A 20,378-nucleotide genomic window follows, 5' to 3' on the forward strand; every position below is an offset into this window, starting at 1 on the left:
ACCAGGCAAGAGGTCAATAGGACAGTCATAGGGGCGGTGAGGCGGAAGAGTCTCCGCAGCCCTTTTGGAGAACACGTCTGCATAGGGCCAATAGTGCTTGGGGAGAGAGGAAAGATCTGCGGGTACCTGTGTTGTAGCAACCTGAACGCACTCCCTCTGACATCTACCCTCGCAGGATTTACTCCATCCCAAAATTCTCCCTGAGGACCACTCTATATGAGGAGAATGGTAGCGTAGCCATGGTATCCCCAACAGGACCTCATCAATTCCCTCACGAATGACTAATAGGGAGATAATCTCCTGATGTGATGGAGACACAGAAAGCGTGATAGGAATGGTTTGGTGGGTAATATGTGAGGGTAGTGTCGACCCATTTACCACTTGAACGGTTACTGGCTTGGCGAGCATCACCAAGGGTATTGCGTGACGCTGGGCAAAAGCGGAAGACATAAATTTACCCTCTGCCCCAGAGTCCACGCATAGCTCTACCATAAGAGTGGATGGGCCAGTGGTAATTGTCCCCTTGAAGGACAACTTTGAGGCAAACATCGCCGTGTCTAGTGTACCTCCTCCAACTGCCACTAGACGCTGACGTTTCCCCGACCGCTGAGGACACTTGGAGGCAAGATGTCCTGACTGCCGGCAAACATGACAGACCCTATGTGTTGTGAATTCTGCTCTTGGGTTCCCTCCAGTGGTTGTAGATGGGAATGCAGTTGTCTCTGAGTGGCAGTCCTGGCCAGGTGTATCTGCTGATTACATTTCTGACTGGGATTTTTAGGTGTGCAGGATTCATTAGCCCTTGCCAGTTGTCAATGTTCCTTGTGAAGTGTAGGATCACTTTCTGGCTTCTCCTGCTTAGCTGCCAAATTCAGCAAAGATAAGTGTTTGGTTTTGGTTTCTGTGGCACACTGCTGTGTGCTTGTTTTTGTTTGTATTCCTGCTCTGTTTGTAGGATTCACTGGAGTTGCAGATATACGCTCCTACATTTTTAGTTAGATGTAGGAAGTTTTTGTATATTCTGCTGTGGATATTTTTGAAGGGTTTTAATACTGACCGCACAGAACTCTGTCCTATCCTGTCCTATCTAGCTAGAGTGGCCTCCTGTGCTAAATCCTGTTTTTCTGCCTGTGTATGTTTTTTCCTCTCCGACTCACCGCCAATATTTGTGGGGGGCTGTCTATCCTTTAGGAATCTGCTCTGAGGCAAGATAGTATTCCTATTTCCATCTTTAGGGGTATTTAGTCCTCCGGCTGTGACGAGGTGTCTAGGATTGTTAGGTACACTCCAAGGCTACTTCTAGTTGTGGTAAGTTCAGGATTGCGGTCAGTATAGTGACCACCTTCTCCAGTGAAAGTTCTCATGCTGCTCAAAGGTCACCGGATCATAACACCTATGTGCACGAGCGGGCTGAGACTTGGATCCTGCTCGTGTCACCTCTATGGCCTCATATGACTCGGATGCCTGGACTGGAGATTCCAAAGATTTGGCGAAGGTGGGAGCCAGCCGAAACCTCTGCCTACACTGGGCTCGCTCCAACCTTCGCTCGTGAAAACAAAGGTCTATGCGAGTAAATACAGCTATGAGCTCCTCCAGTGTGGCGGGAATCTCCCTAGTAGCCAAAGCATCCTTCACATGGTCAGCCAGCCCCCTCCAAAATACGGGAATGAGGGTTTTATCTGGCCATTCCAACTCAGACGTTAATGTTCGGGAGTGAACAGCAAAATGGCTGACCATGGTTGAACCCTGAGTCAAAGCCAGCAGTTGGAATGCTGTATCATGGGTGACTTGAGGTCCTAAAAAGACCTGTTTCAGAGTGTCCAGAAACCGAGGAACACTCCGCACCACATGATCGTTGCGCTCCCACAGCGGCGTAGCCCACTCCAACGCTCTGTCCGACAAGAGAGAGATTATGAATCCCACCTTTGCCCGCTCAGTGGAGAAACGTGCAGCCAGGAGTTCGAGGTGTATACCACAGTGGCTCATGAAACCCCTACAGGACTTACTGTCACCTGAGTATCTTTCAGGCAAAGGGAGGTGAGATAGGGTTGGAACAGAGGTGGCAGTGGGTAAAGCTGCTGCAGCCACGCTAGCAGCCTGAACAGCTGTTGCGGTAACATCCACCGCCAAGGTTGCACGCTCAAGAGATGCCAACCAGCCCTCCAGCAGCTGGATGTACCCCTGCAATCGCTGTTCATCCACCATTACTTATCCAGATCCTGGCGCTAGTATACCGTTAGGGTTGGCGGAACGCACCGAATATATTTATTAAGTGGGATTGGTGCGTTCGCAACCCGGGATTCACCGTGCAGGAAAGAACCTGCTGCTAAATAAATGGCGGCACTCTATGGCGGTATAAACCAGCTCTGTTAGCTTCACAGAGCAGCCGAGATGGCAAAGCTCTGTGCCCTGTTAGACTTTCACAGAGGCACAGGCTAACTACCCAGTTGTGAGCAGTGAGTGGTCATGCATGCCCACAAAACTCCTCGCTGGAGGTGCCAGCATTCTAGGGGCTTATTTCAGCCGGGTCCCTGAACACACTTAAACACGATCTCCTCGCCGGAGGTGCCAGCATTCTAGGGGCTTATTTCAGCCGGGTCCCTGAACACACTTAAACACAATCTCCTCTCCGGAGGTGCCAGCATTCTAGGGGCTTATTTCAGCCAGGTTCCTGAACACATTCAAATACATGACCACACTGGTGCAAAGCACATAACATAAGAGGATACTAGCGCATGGCCGTGCGGCCATGCGAGCCTTAAATAGCTGCAGCATGTATAGGACCTTTCAAAGAAGGACCAATGGAATTGCTGCAGTACCTGAGCATGTGACCCTAGATCTCCACTATGAGATCTTGCCCTGGGCATACTCAGTGTGAAAAGCAGAACTTAGTCCTAGCACCTACAGGACCTTCCGTGAGAAGGACCAATGGAAGTTGCTGCAGTACCTGAGCATGTGACCCTAGATCTCCACTGGGAGATCTTGCCCTGGGCATGCTCAGTGTGTGCAAAGTAGGACTTAGTCCCAGAAAAGCCTGCTCGCCACAGATCAGTGCAGGGTACAATAGCAGAACCAGGAGAGGCAGTAGTAACCCTTTGCACTGAATCAGTCTTAGTGAGATGCTGGGAGCGACGTCTCCGCTGAGCAGGCTCCACTGCGGCCGATGCAGAATGGGAGACCGCAGCAGACACGGATCAAGATTCCCCCTGTGCAGTGAGGAAACTCAACTCCTAACAGGAAGGAGCACCGTTTGACTTTTTAATGCAAAATTGGCTGGAATTGAGATAGGACGCCATGTTTCATTTGGAGAGCCTCTGATGTGTCTAAACAGTGGAAACCCCCCACAAGTGACACCATTTTGGAAAGTAGACCCCAGAAGGAACTTATCTAGATGTGTGGTGTGCATTCTGACCCACCAAGTGCTTCACAGAAGTTTATAATGTAGAGCCGTAAAAATAAGAAATTCATATTTTTTCACAAAAATGTTTTTTCACCCCCAATTTTTTATTTTCCCAAGGGTAACGGAAGAAATTGGACCTCAACAGTTGTTGTGCAAGTTTTCCTGAGTACGCTGATACCCCATATGTGGGGGTAAACCACTGGGAGCATGGCAGAGCTTGGAAGGGAAGGAGCACCATTTGACTTTTCAATGCAAAATTGAGTGGAATTGAATAGGACGCCATGTCGCATTTGGAGAGCCCCTGATGTGCCTAAACATTGAAACCCCCAACAAGTGACACCATTTTAGAAAGTAGACTCCCTAAGGAACTTATGTAGATGTGTGGTGAGCAGTTTGACCCACCAAGTGCTTAACAGTAGTTTATAATGTAGAGTCGTAAAAATAAAAAATCATATTTTTTCACAAAAATGATCTTTTCGCCCCCAATTTTTTATTTTCCCAAGGGTAACAGAAGAAATTGGACCCCAAATGTTGTTGTCCAATTTATCCTGAGTACGCTGATACCCCATATGTGGGGGGGGGGCAGCTACCGTTTGGGCGCATGGCAGAGCTCGGAAGGGAAGGCACGCTGTTTGGAATGCAGACTTAGATGGAATGGTCTGCAGGTGTCACATTGTGTTTGCAGAGTCCCTGATGTACCTAAACAGTAGAAACCCCCCACAAGTGACCCCATATTGGAAACTAGACCCCCCAAGGAACTTACCTAGATGTGTTGTGAGTACTTTGAACCCCAAAGTGTTTTACTACAGTTTATAATGCAGACCCGTGAAAATAAAAAATCCTTTTTTTCACAAAAATTATATTTTTGCCACTATTTTTGTATTTTCCCAAGGTTAACACGAGAAATTGGACCCCAAAAGTTGTTGTCCAATTTTTCCTGAGTACACTGGTACCCCATATGTGGGGGGGAACCACCGTTTGGGCGCATGGCAGAGCTCGGAAGGGATGGAGTGCCTTTTGAATGGTCTGCAGGCGTCACGCTGCATTTGCAGAGCCCCTGATGTACCTAAACAGTAGAAATCCCCCACAAATGACCGCATATTGCAAGCTAGACCCCACAAGGACCTTATCTAGATGTGTTTTGAGAACTTTTAACCCCCAAGTGTTTAACTAAAGTTTATAATGCAGAGCTGTGAAAATAAAATATCTTTTTTTCCCACAAAAATGATTTTTTTAGCCCCCAAATTTTTATTTTCCCAAGGGTAACAGGAGAAATTGGACTGCAATACTTGTGCAATTTGTTCTGAGTATGCTGATACCCCATATGTTAGGGGGAACTACCGTTTGGGCGCATGGCAGAGCTTGGAATGGAAGGAGCGCCATTTGGAATGCAGACTTAGATGGAATGGTCTGCAGGCATCACATTGCGTTTGCAGAGCCCCTGATGTACCTGTTGTGAATTCTGTTGTCAAGCTCCCTCCTGTGGTCGTGAATGGTACTTCGGAGAGTTCTGTCTATGGACTCCCTCTGGTGGCTGTGAGTGGAGCTGCTGCTTCTGAGGTTCCTTACACAGGTGACTTGGTTTATCCTGTGGTTGGCTGCTCTATTTAACTCCACTCAGATCGTTAATCCATGCCAGCTGTCAATGTTCCTGCATTGGTTCAGTTCGCTCTTGGATCTTTCTGGTGACCTGTCTATTCCAGCAGAAGCTAAGTTCCTGCTAGTTATTATTTGTTCATTGTTTCCTTGTCCAGCTGGATATCATGATTTTGTCTTGCTAGCTGGAAGCTCTGGGATGCAGAGTGGCATCTCCGCACCGTTAGTCGGTGCGGAGGTCTTTTTGCACACTCTGCGTGGTTTTTTGTAGTTTTTTTGTGCTGACCGCAAAGATACCTTTCCTGTCCTCTGTCTGTTTAGTAAGTCTGGCCTCCCTTTGCTGAAACCTGTTTCATTTCTATGTTTGTGACTTCATCTTAACTCACAGTCAATATATGTGGGGGGCTGCCTTTACCTTTGGGGAATTTCTCTGAGGCAAGGTAGGCTTTATTTTCTATCTCTAGGGCTAGCTAACTCTTAGGCTGTGAAGGGGCGTCTAGGGAGAGTCAGGAACGCTCCACGGCTATTTCTAGTGTGTGTGATAGGATTAGGGGTTGCGGTCAGCAGAGCTCCCACATCCCAGAGCTTGTCTTGTGTCCGTTTAACTATCAGGTCGTGCCGGGTGCTCCTACCCACCAGGTCATAACAGTACAGCTGGCCCAAAGTATTAATGCATCTCAATAGAGGGATAAGAGAAGTTCTGAGACCATTTTTTTTCTTTGCACTGTGTTTTGTCTTTCTTTTCCCCTAGACCTTTGGGTGGTTCAGGACACAGGTGTAGATATGGACATTCAAGGTCTGTCCTCTTGTGTGGATCATCTCACTGCAAGAGTACAAAACATTCAAGATTTTGTGGTTCAGAATCCGATGTTAGAGCCTAGAATTCCTATTCCTGATTTATTTTCTGGGGATAGATCTAAGTTCTTGAATTTCAAAAATAATTGTAAACTGTTTCTAGCTTAGAAACCCCGCTCCTCTGGTGACCCCGTCCAACAAGTAAAAATCATTATTTCTTTGTTGCGTGGTGACCCTCAAGACTGGGCATTTCCCCTTGCGCCAGGAGATCCTGCATTGCGTGATGTTGATGCGTTTTTTCTGGTGCTTGGATTGCTTTATGATGAACCAAATTCAGTGGATCAGGCAGAGAAAATCTTGCTGGCTTTGTGTCAGGGTCAGGATGAAGCGGAGGTGTACTGTCAGAAGTTTAGAAAGTGGTCTGTGCTTACTCAGTGGAATGACTGTGCCCTGATGGCAATTTTCAGAAAGGGTCTTTCTGAAGCCCTTAAGGATGTCATGGTGGGATTTCCCACGCCTGCTGGTCTGAATGAGTCTATGTCCTTGGCCATTCAGATCGATCGGCGCTTGCGTGAGCGCAAAGCTGTGCACCATTTGGCGGTATTCTCTGAGCATAGGCCTGAGCCTATGCAGTGTGATAGGACTTTGACCAGAGCTGAACGGCAAGAACACAGACGTCGGAATGGGCTGTGTTTTTACTGTGGCGAATCCACTCATGCTATCTCCGATTGTCCTAAGCGCACTAAGCGGTTCGCTAGGTCTGCCACCATTGGTACGGTACAGTCTAAATTTCTTTTGTCCGTTACTTTGATTTGCTCTCTGTCGTCCTATTCTGTTATGGCATTTGTGGATTCAGGCGCTGCCCTGAATTTGATGGACTTGGAGTTTGCCAGACGCTGTGGTTTTTTCTTGGAGCCCTTGCAGTATCCTATTCCATTGAGAGGAATTGATGCTACGCCTTTGGCCAAGAATAAGCCTCAGTACTGGACCCAATTGACCATGTGCATGGCTCCTGCACATTAGGAGGATATTCGCGTTTTGGTGTTGCATAATCTGCATGATGTGGTCGTTTTGGGGTTGCCATGGCTACAGGTCCATAATCCAGTGTTGGATTGGAAATCTATGTCTGTGTCCGGCTGGGGTTGTCAGGGGGTACATGGTGATGTTCCATTGTTGTCAATTTCGCCTTCCACTCCTTCTGAAGTCCCTGAGTTTTTATCAGATTACCGGGATGTATTTGAAGAGCCCAAATCCGGTGCCCTACCTCCTCATAAGGATTGCGATTGTGCTATTAATTTGATTCCTGGTAGTAAGTTTCCTAAGGGCAGACTGTTTAATTTATCTGTGCCAGAGCACGCCGCTATGTGGAGTTATATAAAGGAATCCTTGGAGAAGGGTCATATTCGCCCGTCGTCGTCACCATTGGGAGCAGGGTTCATTTTTGTGGCCAAGAAGGATGGCTCTTTGAGACCTTGTATTGATTACCGCCTTCTTAATAAGATCACAGTCAAACCAGAATCCCTAAATGTCTGTCTGCTATTTCATCCTTCTTCTCCACTAGATTTCTAAAACTTAACATGGACAAAACAGAATTCATCATCTTTCCCCCATCTCACGCGACCCCCCCAACGAACCTATCCATTACAGTAAATGGCTGCCCACTCTCCCCAGTCCCACAAGCTCGCTGCCTCGGGGTAATCCTTGACGCTGATCTCTCCTTCAAACCACATATCCAAGCCCTTTCCACTTCCTGCCGCTTTCAACTCAAAAATATTTCACAAATCCGTTCATTCCTCAACCATGAATCTGCAAAAACCCTAGTCCATGCCCTCATCATCTCTCGCCTTGACTACTGCAACCTCCTGCTCTGTGGCCTCCCCTCTAACACTCTCGCACCCCTCCAATCTATTCTAAACTCTGCTGCCCGACTAATCCACCTGTCCCCCCGCTATTCCCCGGCCACTCCCCTCTGTCAATCCCTTCACTGGCTCCCCATTGCCCAGAGACTCCACTACAAAACCCTTACCATGACGTACAAAGCCATCCACAACCTGTGTCCTCCATACATCTGTGACCTCGTCTCCCGGTACTTACCTACCCGCAACCTCCGATCCTCACAAGATCTCCTTCTCTGCTCCCCTCTTATCTCCTCTTCTCACAATCGTATACAAGATTTCTCTCGCGTATCACCCCTACTTTGGAACCCTCTAGCACAACACATCAGACTCTCGCCTACCATCGAAACCTTCAAAAAGAACCTGAAGACCCACCTCTTCAGACAAGCCTACAACCTGCAGTAACCACCGATCGACCAAACCGCTGCAGGACCAGCTCTACCCTCACCTACTGTATTCTCACCCATCCCTTGTAGATTGTGAGCCTTCGCGGGCAGGGTCCTCATTCCTCCTGTACCAGTTATGACTTGTATTGTTTAAGATTATTGTACTTGTTTTTATTATGTATACCCCTCCTCACATGTAAAGCGCCATGGAATAAATGGCGCTATAACAATAAATAATAATAATAATAATAAATTTCAGTATCCTTTACCGCTGCTGTCTGATTTGTTTGCTCGGATTAAGGGGGCTAGTTGGTTCAACAAGATAGAACTTCGAGGGGCGCATAATCTTGTGCGAATTAAACAGGGCGATGAATGGAAAACAGCATTTAATACGCCCGAGGGCCATTTTGAGTACCTGGTTATGCCATTCGGGCTTTCTAATGCTCCATCTGTGTTTCAGTCCTTTATGCATGACATCTTCCGAGAGTACCTGGATAGATTCATGATTGTATATTTGGATGACATTTTGGTCTTTTCGGATGATTGGGAGTCTCATGTGAAGCAGGTCAGAATGGTGTTCCAGGTCCTTCATGCGAATTCCTTGTTTGTGAAGAGGTCAAAGTGTCTCTTTGGAGTTCAGAAGGTTTCATTTTTGGGTTTCATTTTTTCCCCGTCCACTATCGAGATGGACCCTGTTAAAGTTCAGGCCATTTATGATTGGACTCAGCCGACATCTGTGAAGAGCCTGCAGAAGTTCCTGGGCTTTGCCAATTTTTACCGTCGCTTCATCGCTAATTTTTCTAGTATTGCTAAACCGTTGACTGATTTGACCAAGAAAGGTGCTGATGTGGTCAATTGGTCCTCTGCGGCTGTTGAGGCTTTTCAGGAGTTGAGGCATCGTTTTTCTTCTGCCCCTGTGTTGTGCCAGCCAGATGTTTCGCTCCCGTTTCAGGTCAAGGTTGATGCTTCTGAGATTGGAGCAGGGGCTGTTTTGTCGCAAAGAAGTTCTGATGGTTCGGTGATGAAACCATGTGCCTTCTTTTCTAGAAAATTCTCGCCTGCTGAGCGCAATTATGATGTTGGCAATCAAGAGCTGTTGGCCATGAAGTGGGCATTCGAGGAGTGGCGACATTGGCTTGAAGGAGCTAAACATCGCGTGGTGGTCTTGACGGATCACAAGAATTTGACTTCTCTCGAGTCTGCCAAATGGTTGAATCCTAGACAGGATCGATGGTCGCTCTTTTTCTCCCGTTTTGATTTTGTGGTTTCATACCTTCCGGGATCTAAGAATGTGAAGGCTGATGCCCTGTCAAGGAGTTTTGTGCCTGACTCTCCGGGTGTTCCTGAGCCGGCGGGTATTCTTAAAGAGGGGGTAATTTTGTCTGCCATCTCCCCTGATTTGCGGCGCGTGCTGCAGAAGTTTCAGGCTGATAGACCTGACCGTTGTCCAACGGAGAAACTGTTTGTTCCTGATAGATGGACTAGTAGAGTTATCTCTGAGGTTCATTGTTCGGTGTTGGCTGGTCATCCTGGAATCTTTGGTACCAGAGATTTGGTGGCTAGATCCTTTTGGTGGCCTTCTTTGTCACGGGATGTGCGTTCTTTTGTGCAGTCCTGTGGGACTTGTGCTCGGGCTAAGCCCTGCTGTTCTCGTGCCAGTGGGTTGCTTTTGCCCTTGCCAGTCCCGAAGAGGCCCTGGACGCATATTTCCATGGATTTTATTTCTGATCTCCCTGTTTCTCAAAGGATGTCAGTCATTTGGGTGGTTTGTGATCACTTCTCTAAGATGGTCCATTTGGTACCCTTGTCTAAATTGCCTTCCTCCTCTGATTTGGTGCCATTGTTTTTCCAGCATGTGGTTCGTTTGCATGGCATTCCGGAGAACATCGTCTCGGACAGAGGTTCCCAGTTTGTTTCGAGGTTTTGGCGGTCCTTTTGTGCTAAGATGGGCATTGATTTGTCTTTTTCTTCGGCTTTCCATCCTCAGACTAATGGCCAAACCGAACGAACTAATCAGACTTTGGAAACATATCTGAGATGCTTTGTTTCTGCTGATCAGGATGATTGGGTGTCCTTCTTGCCTTTGGCTGAGTTCGCCCTTAATAATCGGGCCAGCTCGGCTACTTTAGTTTCTCCTTTTTTCTGTAATTCTGGTTTCCATCCTCGTTTCTCTTCAGGGCAGGTTGAGCCTTCGGACTGTCCTGGTGTGGATACTGTGGTGGACAGGTTGCAGCAAATTTGGACTCATGTGGTGGACAATTTGACATTGTCCCAGGAGAAGGCTCAATGTTTTGCTAACCGCCGGTGCTGTGTTGGTCCCCGACTTCGTGTTGGGGATTTGGTTTGGTTGTCATCTCGTCATGTTCCTATGAAGGTTTCCTCTCCTAAGTTTAAGCCTCGTTTCATTGGGCCATATAAGATTTCTGAAGTTCTTAATCCTGTGTCATTTCATTTGGACATTCCAGCTTCTTTTGCCATCCATAATGTGTTCCATAGGTCGTTGTTGCGGAGATACGTGGCGCCTATGGTTCCCTCCGTTGATCCTCCTGGCCCGGTGTTGGTCGAGGGGGAGTTGGAGTATGTGGTGGAGAAGATTTTGGATTCTCGTGTTTCGAGACAGAAACTCCAGTACCTGGTCAAGTGGAAGGGTTATGGTCAGGAAGATAATTCCTGGGTTTTTGCCTCTGATGTTCATGCTGCCGATCTAGTTTGTGCCTTTCATTTGGCTCATCCTGATCGGCCTGGGGGCTCTGGAGTGGTGAGGGTTCGGTGACCCCTCCTCAAGGGGGGGGTACTGTTGTGAATTCTGTTGTCAAGCTCCCTCCTGTGGTCGTGAATGGTACTTCGGCGAGTTCTGTCTATGGACTCCCTCTGGTGGCTGTGAGTGGAGCTGCTGCTTCTGAGGTTCCTTACACAGGTGACGTGGTTTATCCTGTGGTTGGCTGCTCTATTTAACTCTACTCAGATCGTTACTCCATGCCAGCTGTCAATGTTCCTGCATTGGTTCAGTTCGCTCTTGGATCTTTCTGGTGACCTGTCTATTCCAGCAGAAGCTAAGTTCCTGCTAGTTATTATTTGTTCATTGTTTCCTTGTCCAGCTGGATATCATGATTTTGTCTTGCTAGCTGGAAGCTCTGGGATGCAGAGTGGCATCTCCGCACCGTTAGTCGGTGCGGAGGTCTTTTTGCACACTCTGCGTGGTTTTTTTGTAGTTTTTTGTGCTGACCGCAAAGATACCTTTCCTATCCTCTGTCTGTTTAGTAAGTCTGGCCTCCCTTTGCTGAAACCTGTTTCATTTCTATGTTTGTGACTTCATCTTAACTCACAGTCAATATATGTGGGGGGCTGCCTTTACCTTTGGGGAATTTCTCTGAGGCAAGGTAGGCTTTATTTTCTATCTCTAGGGCTAGCTAACTCTTAGGCTGTGAAGAGGCATCTAGGGAGAGTCAGGAACGCTCCATGGCTATTTCTAGTGTGTGTGATAGGATTAGGGGTTGCGGTCAGCAGAGCTCCCACATCCCAGAGCTTGTCTTGTGTCAGTTTAACTATCAGGTCGTGCCGGGTGCTCCTAACCACCAGGTCATAACATGTACCTAAACAGTAGAAACCCCCCACAAGTACCCCAGGGAACTTATCTAGATGTGTTGAGAGAATTTTGAACACCCAAGTGTTTCACTACAGTTTATAACGCGGAGCCGTGAAAATGAATCTTTTTTTCCCACAAAAATTGATTTTTAGCCCCCAAATTTTTATTTTCCCAAGGTAACAGGAGAAATTGGACCCCAAAAGTTGTTGTTCAATTTGTCTTGAGTACACTGATACCCCATATGTTGGGGTAAACCCCTGTTTGGGTGCACGGGTGGGAAGGAGCACTGTTTTACCTTTTCAACTCAGAATTGGCTGGAATTGAGATTGGACGCCATGTCGCGTTTGGAGAGCCCCTGATGAGCCTAAACAGTGGAAACACCACAATTCTAACTGAAACCCTAACCCAAACACACCCCTAACCCTAATTCCAACCCTAACCACACTCCTAACCAGAACACACCCCTAACCCTAATCCCAACCATACTCTAACCCGAACACACCCCTAACCCCAACACACCCTTAACCCTAATCCCAACCCTAACCACACCCCTAACTCCAACACACCTCTAACCCTGATCCCAACCATAACCCTAACCACACCCCTAAACCTGACACACCCCTAACCTTAATCCTAACCCTAACTTGAGCCCCAACCCTAACCCTAACTTTAGCCCCAACCCTTACCCTAACTTTAGCCCCAACCCTAACCCTAACTTGTAGCCCCTACCCTAACTTTAGCCCCAAACCTAATCCTAATGGGAAAATGGAAATAAATACATTTATTTTATTGTTTTTCCCTAACTAAGGGGGTGATGAAGGGGGGGTTTGATTTACTATTTATAGCGGGTTTATTAAGTGGATTTTTATGATTGGCAGCTGTCACACACTAAAATACGCTTTTTGTTGCAAAAAATAGTGTTTGCGTCTCCACATTTTGAGAGCTATAATTTTTCCAGATTTTGGTCCACAGAGTCATGTGGGGTCTTGCTTTTTGCGGGACGAGTTGTCATTTTTATTGGTACCATTTTCGGGCACGTGACATTTTTTGATCGCTTTTTATTCCGATTTTTGTGAGGCAGAATGACCAAAAACCAGCTATTCATGAATTTCTTTTGGGGGGACGTTTATACCGTTCCACGTTTGGTAAAATTGATAAAGCAGTTTTATTCCTCGAGTCAGTACGATTACAGCAATACCACATTTATATAATTTTTTATGTTTTGGTGCTTTTATACTATAAAAACTGAGGACTATTCTGAGGACTATAACATTTTTATTTTTTCTCTGATGACGCTGTCTGGCAGCTCGTTTTTTGCGGGACAAGATGACGTTTTCAGCAGTACCATGTTTTTTTATATCCGTCTTTTTGATCGCGTGTTATTCCACTTTTTGTTCGGTGGTATGATAATAAAGTGTTGTTTTGTGCCTCGTTTTTTTTTTAAGGTGTTCACTGAAGGGGTTAACTAGTGGGACAGTTTTATAGGTCGGGTCGTTATGAACGCAACGATACTAAATATGTGTACTTTTTTATTTAGATAAAGAAATATATTTATTGGAACAATATATATATATTTTCTTTATTTAGGATTTGTTTTTTTTTACACATGTAAATATTGTTTTTTTTTAACTTTTTTACTTTGTCCCAGGGTGGGACATTATGCTATAGTGTCAGATCGCTGATCTGTGACTTTGCAAAGCACTGTGTCAGATCAGCGATCTGACAGGCAGTTGCAGGAGGCTTGCCGGTGCCTGCTCTTGCAAGCCACCTCCCTGCAGGACCCAGAAGGAACCCCGCGGCCATTTTGGATCCGGGGCCTGCAGGGAGGGGGACGTAGGAGACCCTCTGAACAACTCGATCAGATCACGTTGTTCCGAGGGTCTCAGGGAAGCACGCAGGGAGCCCCCTCCCTGCACGATACTTCCCTATGCTGCTGGAATGCTGGGATCATGTTTGATCGCACTGGTCCGGGGGTTAATGTGCCAGGAGCAGTCCGTGACCGCTCCTGGCACATAGTGCCGGATGTCAGCTGTGATAGTCAGCTGACACCTGGCCGAGATCGATGATGACGTACTATCCCATTGGTGGTCATACAGGCCCATACCACCTCAACAGGATAGTACGTCAGATCAGATGTCAGAAAGGGGTTAATTGACATTGCTGTCACACAACTCCTGCAGAGAATAAGTGACTAATGCCTCCATTGCTCTGTTACAATGAACCTTTGTATATAGAATACTGAAGGGATGAAGTCAATCAGTTGCTGCAGATTGCCTGCAGTGGTCGAAAACATAATGTTATGTGAAAGCCAGGAGAGACAATGGAGATATCGCAGGAACGGTGCCAATCCAGGAGGAAAGTATGTGTGTATTTTTATGTTTTACTATGGCCACTTTAACTGTTAAGAAACAACTGCCTAGTAATGGATTTGACAACTCCTTTAATTTAACTTTGTAGAACATTATAGGACCTCTAATGGACTAAGATCTATGTAAGAGCTAATCATATGACTTCTGTGGGTGTTAGTTGTAGGACACCCCTAAGTCTCTCATTCATACAGGTCATATCATCTCTAGAATTTCAACAGTGAAAAATCCACAGAAAAATCTGTATAGTTACAAACTGTGAATTTGCAGCTTAACCCTGTGCAAAGGATAGCATCTTTAGCATAAATTGAAACAGAAAAGCTCAAATCAATCCTGGATATCGCACTCACACGTGTGCCAAAAAGCTTTCCCTATTTGCTCAGGTCACTCAATTTTCCCATTCTAGTGTTAATTCACATTGAAATTGATATTTGGAAAATTTACTTACTAGATTTTATGTTGCACTCACTGGTCACATGTACATTTCCCATACAGGAAAGCGCCACTTATTAAAAGGCAGGTACTGTATTTATAAGTGGTCATTTGGTAGATATATTGTATGGTAAGTATAGTTTGCATTGGGGGAAATATTTCTGTTACTATGTACCTAGATTCGTTTCAAGTGTTTAAAGGGGTTTTTCCACAAAGTTAAAATCTTTTAATCAATAGATCTTGGAATAATAATAATTTCCACAATTGGATGTGTTTAAAAAAATGCTCCTGTGCTGAGATAATCTTATAAATGTGCGGTGTACTGTGTAATGGCGGTGTCTGACCATACAGGAACCTGGTCTGATAATACCACAGCTCCTGGACAGGGGAGGAGGCAAAAAAGTACCGTATTTTTCGCTTTGTAAGACGCTCCGGATTATAAGACGCACCCCAAATTTTGAGGAGAAAAATAGGAAAAAACTATTTTTTAATAAATTGGTGGGGCGTCTTATAATCCATGCGTCTTATTACTTACCAGGGGTTGTGGTTGTGGTGGATCAGGGTCCCAGGGTCATTGCCGGAGGCAGGAGTGGAGCATTGCTGCAGGCTGGGATGAGGGGGTCTGCAGGGAACTCCTGTGCTGCAGGGGGGCTCCTGTGCTGCAGCCTGGGATGAGGGGTCTGCAGGGGGGCTCCTTTGCTGCAGGCTGGGATGAGGGGTCTGCAGGGGGCTCCTGTGCTGCAGGGCTGTCTCCGGTGCTGCGGGGGGCTCTGGCGACATTTTGTGAAAGGCCAGAGCCCCCGGCAGTTCATCCATGCGTTCCTGTATTACTGACTCCGGGAAAGTGGCCGCCGGAATCTCGAGAGATGAGATCTCAACGCTGAAATCTCATCTCCCGAGATTCCGGCGGCCATTTTCCCGGAGTCAGTCATACTGGAACTAACTCCGGGAAAATGGCCGCCGGAATCTCGAGAGATGAGATCTCAGCGCTGAAATCTCATCTCCCGAGATTCCGGCGGCCATTTTCCCGGAATTAGTCATACTGGAACGCATGGAAGAACTGCCGGGGGGCTCTGGTCTTTCACAAAATGTCGCCAGAGCCCCCCGCAGCACCGGAGCCTTCAGCATCACCCGGGGCAGCAGCGGACAACCCCGGCAGTGGCGGCGGACGACAGCGGCGGCAGGCGGTAGCGGCGGCGGACACCCCCTCCTCCCAGCCTGTAATGGTAAGCGGTATATCCGCTTTGTTAGACGCACCCACATTTCCCCCCCAAATTTGGGGGAAATAAAGTGCGTCTTACAAAGCGGAAAATACGGTATATAGACAGGACAGGTGAAACATTGCTTCAAAATATGCAGTAAAATGTTTTGCCTCACAAAAATAAATAACTGTGATCCCATGTTGTAATGTCTGTATAGTATATTGATTCCTCCCTGCCCAGGAGCTGTGGTATGATTGGACCATATTCCTGTACGGTCAGACACAGCCATTACACAGTACACAGCAGGGGCACATTTATAAGATTATCTCAGCACAAGAACATTTTTTAACACATAGAATTGTGGAACTTGTTTTCATTCCAAGATCTAATAATTAAAATGTACTTTGTTCATGGGAAAACCCCTTTAACCACCTTCACGACCTTAGAAGTACTGGGTACACCCTGGCGATTTTGCGCGGTCAGCATCTATGCGTGCGTGATTGCCACCAGGTGTTCAGCCAATATCACAGGTGACACCTGGCTCTCATTGCCAGAAGCGATGCCCTCACCATTCTCAGTAGTTTAACCCCCTAAATGCTGTGATCAATATCAGTTGCAACATTTAGAAGGTAGGCAGAGGGAGGGGGCTCCTTTTGCCCTCAGAACGGCGCCCCTGCGACCTTATCATGTTAGCCCGGTCATTACCATGGTGACCCCACGTCGTCATGATAATGACATTTGGGTCACCAGACTCTAGCAAGCTTGTTAGACCACTCTGAGAGCATGGTCTAGCAAGTTTGTGTGAGAGCAGCTTGACAGTTAAAATGCACTACAATGCTGGAGCACTGCAATGCATTATAACAGCGATCATATTGCAGAAAGTGAAAATCATGAAAACCAAAATAAATCAGACCATAAAGATAACTTTTATTAAATTCCTCTAAAAAAGCTATAAAAAAAAATATATTATTAAAAAATATTAATAACAATTCCGTGAGAGGATCAGACAGAGTATATAGGAGTAAATAATAGTCATAAGCCATACAGATGAATACAAGACCTGAAGAATGGCATGCAGTCTAAGTGATAGGAGCTGATCGGAGCCCCTCACTTTTAATCCCCTGATGAACCCTTGACTTCATGTGTAAGGGGGAAATGCATTGGGATGCGGTGTTTTTCACCAAAAAGATAAGTTGCACCGACTAATTTTGGTTGAGAGGTGGTTTATCACGGAATGTAATGACCCTACAGGGGGTCGGACAGAAGACGGCACAACACACACTGAGCAGGATGGAAATGGGGAGAGGAAGGCCCTACCAATAGGGAATGAAGAATGGATGCCTCCTGAGCTCCAACCTGAGCCTGTCCCTGCACTTCCCTAACGCGATAAGCGGGTTCTTCCCCCACTGCTATCAGGAACCTCGTCCCTCACTGTCACTTCACACTACCCTCGCCTCCATGCTACGCCACATTGATGCAGTAATTGATGCCAAAGAAGCTATGACCAAGTATTGAGTGCATTTACTGATCATACATTTCGGTAGGCCAACATTTCGGATTTTAAAACCATTTTTCAAGCTGGTGTTATAAAGTATTTTAATTTAGTGAGATAATGACCTTTGGGTTTTCATTGGCTGTAAGCCTTAATCATCAACATTAACAGAAATAAACACTGGAAATAGATCACTCTGTTTGTAATGACTCAATATAAAATATGAGTCTCACTTTTTGTATTGAAGAACTGAAATAAATTAACTTGTTGATAATATTCTACTTTTATGAGAAGCACCTGTATAAAATACATAAAATGACACTGATCAGAATTGTATAATTTTGCCTAGTCATGAAGGTGAAAACAGGTTGGAGGGTTAAGGGGTTCAGCATGGCATCCGATATAACTTGCACTTTTATCATACAGAAAAGTTTATTAGTGATTACAAAGAGCATAAAAAAACAACCCACATCTTCTCTTTTCCAAACTCTAGAAGAAATCATGCAAAGGATTTTTGACATGGTTGCTAATGTTCTTGTCTTTATTATGTAGTAATTACGTCTGACATTTGTACTAACCAGTGGCTGGAAAATTATAGCCATCCATTTAGATATCTATTATTTTCTATAAGTTTAAAAGCTCTTGTCCGGGAAGCAGTTATTTAAGTTGAAGAAGTTTAATTGTAAAAGCAAAATTATTAATACAGAGAAGTTATATAAATACTTTTCCAAAATGACTAAATGTTCCTTTTATAAGTATTTTATTAATGGTTTTCATTTATTCATTTATTAATTACTTGAAAACATTAAGGAGAAGCCAGTCATGTCCTATTTTGTGATGATGTAATATTAACATCTTTAAATGGCTGAGTGTATGAAAAAGAGAATGAATCATTAGTGCTGAGTGTTTTAATAAAGTACATACACAATAGAGGATTGACATGAAAGAGTTTACCATAATCTGCCAAGATATATATAGCGGGATACAGAATATCAAACACTCAGAGTTGGGATGATGGGTGGGCAGATTAGGCCCCTGCCTGGACTACAATTAGGAACAAGAAATTTATATATTAGATCACTTTTAAAAATAATAAACCTTTTATAACCAACTGAAATCAATGGACTGTAACTAAGTTACTGATAAAGGGATAGGTGCTGGGATTTGGTTATTTAGTAATTAATCATTATCCACATGACCACTACCATGTTGAATTTTAGAGATGGGCGGAGGCAGATGAAAAAATATGTCATAAGCAGCAGAAGAGATTGTTCTACCTACTAACTATATTTTAACAATTTATTATTAGAATTAGAGTTAATATTAGATTAACCCCTTTACCCCAAGGGTGGTTTGCACGTTATGGACCGGGCCAATTTTTACAATTCTGACCACTGTCCCTTTATGAGGTTATAACTCTGGAACGCTTCAACGGATCCCGGTAATTCTGACATTGTTTTCTCGTGACATATTGTACTTCATGATAGTCATAAAATTTCTTTGATATTACCTGCTTTTATTTGTGAAAAAAACGGAAATTTGGCGAAAATTTTGAAAATTTCGCAATTTTCCAACTTTGAATTTTTATGCAAATAAATCACAGAGATATGTCACACAAAATACTTAATAAGTAACATTTCCCACATGTCTACTTTACATCAGCACAATTTTGGAACCAAAATTTTTTTTTGTTAGGGAGTTATAAGGGTTAAAAGTTGACCAGCAATTTCTCATTTTTACAACACCATTTTATTTTAGGGACCACATCTCATTTGAAGTCATTTTGAGGGGTCTATATGATAGAAAATACCCAAGTGTGACACCATTCTAAAAACTGCACCCCTTAAGGTTCTCAAAACCACATTCAAGAAGTTTATTAACCCTTCAGGTGTTTCACAGGAATTTTTGGAATGTTTAACCCCTTCATGACCCAGCCTATTTTGACCTTAAAGACCTTGCCGTTTTTTGCAATTCTGACCAGTGTCCCTTTATGAGGTAATAACTCAGGAACGCTTCAACGGATCCTAGCGGTTCTGAGATTGTTTTTTCGTGACATATTGGGCTTCATGTTAGTGGTAAATTTAGGTCAATAAATTCTGTGTTTATTTGTGATAAAAACGGAAATTTGGCGAAAATTTTGAAAATTTCGCAATTTTCACATTTTGAATTTTTATTCTGTTAAACCAGAGAGATATGTGACACAAAATAGTTAATAAATAACATTTCCGACATGGTTACTTTACATCAGCACAATTTTGGAAACAAAATTTTTTTTTGTTAGGAAGTTATAAGGGTTAAAATTTGACCAGCGATTTGTCATTTTTACAATGAAATTTACAAAACCATTTTTTTTAGGGACCACCTCACATTTGAAGTCAGTTTGAGGGGTCTATATGGCTGAAAATACCCAAAAGTGACACCATTCTAAAAACTACACCCCTCAAGGTACTCAAAACCACATTCAAGAAGTTTATTAACCCTTCAGGTGCTTCACAGCAGCAGAAGCAACATGGAAGGAAAAAATGAACATTTAACTTTTTAGTCACAAAAATTATCTTTTAGCAACAATTTTTTTATTTTCCCAATGGTAAAAGGAGAAACTGAACCACGAAAGTTGTTGTGCAATTTGTCCTGAGTACGCTGATACCTCATATGTGGGGGTAAACCACTGTTTGGGCGCACGGCAGGGCTTTGAAGGGAAGGAGCGCCATTTGACTTTTTGAATCAAAAATTGGCTCCACTCTTTAGCGGACACCATGTCACGTTTGGAGAGCCCCCGTGTGCCTAAAAATTGGAGCTCCCCCACAAGTGACCCCATTTTGGAAACTAGATGCCCCAAGGAACTTATCTAGATGCATAGTGAGCACTTTGAACCCCCAGGTGCTTCACAAATTGATCCGTAAAAATGAAAAAGTACTTTTTTTTCACAAAAAAATTCTTTTAGCCTCAATTTTTTCATTTTCACATGAAAAACAGGATAAAATGGATCCTAAAATTTGTTGGGCAATTTCTCCTGAGTACAACAATACCTCACATGGGGGGGTAAACCACTGTTTGGGCACATGGTAAGGCTCGGAAGGGAAGGAGCGCCATTTGACTTTTTGAAAGAAAAATTATTTCCATCGTTAGCGGACACCATGTCGCGTTTGGAGAGCTCCTGTGTGCCTAAACATTGGCACTCCCCCACAAGTGACCCCATTTTGGAAACTAGACCCCCCAAGGAACTTA

This window comes from Ranitomeya imitator, chromosome 6, assembly GCF_032444005.1.
Source record: "Ranitomeya imitator isolate aRanImi1 chromosome 6, aRanImi1.pri, whole genome shotgun sequence".
Lineage (NCBI taxonomy): Eukaryota > Metazoa > Chordata > Amphibia > Anura > Dendrobatidae > Ranitomeya > Ranitomeya imitator.